The sequence below is a fragment of the Arachis ipaensis genome, chromosome B10 (genome assembly GCF_059453495.1).
Source record: "Arachis ipaensis isolate K30076 ecotype BB chromosome B10, ASM5945349v1, whole genome shotgun sequence".
Lineage (NCBI taxonomy): Eukaryota > Viridiplantae > Streptophyta > Magnoliopsida > Fabales > Fabaceae > Arachis > Arachis ipaensis.
In genome coordinates this window covers 115,978,398-115,979,171 of record NC_142435.1, presented here as the reverse complement: position 1 = coordinate 115,979,171, position 774 = coordinate 115,978,398, and positions in this window count along the sequence as shown.

Below are 774 nucleotides of genomic sequence, written 5' to 3'. Positions count from 1 at the left end.
CATCGACTCAGTTTGAGTTTGTTTCAAGCTGGTGCGCTGGTTTTCTTCTTGTTGAGCCTATTGGACTTCTTTGATCCAAGGGTTATCTTTGAAGTTGTCAATTGAATTGAGTCTAGCAAACTTCATGGCTTGAGTGTCATTGTTTATTTGGAATTGGATACATTCTCTCAAATCTTTGAGTACTATCCTTGACATTTGACTCTCCTTTTTAAATCTTGTATCCTTCTGAGTAGACTCGAGAATTGTTTTGATATCACGTGCGACTTGTAGACGTAGTAACACGATGCGTTAGTTCTTTAAGACGTGATATGTGTATACGAAAGTTGAAGCGGTAGGTGTGCAACGTTATGAGTTGTGGGTGTTTTGTTCCTTGCGAACGGTTTGCGGTTGTTAGACTTATGATTGGTCATGAGGTTGTAAAGTGCTTGGTGGAGTTGGAAGGTTGAAGCTTGGAGGTTGACATGAGATTAGCGTGCGGATGTTAAGCACGTCGTTTTAACCCCAGCCTGTTTTATAGCCTTCGATGCCTTTCTTTTCTACCACATGTTGAACTATGTCACCTTTTACATTGAGCCTGTCTTGTAACGTTTGCTTTGCAATCACACTCCTAGCTTCACATCCTTATGCTTATGACAATCAAAGTATTTGAAAATCGTATATATGATTATATTCTGAGATATTTTTGCTTCTTCCTTAAATGTGTTCAAGGGTGAACTGTTATGGAATTTCTTTCATTTTGTATCAATTTTCGAGGGCGAAAATTTTTATAAGGTG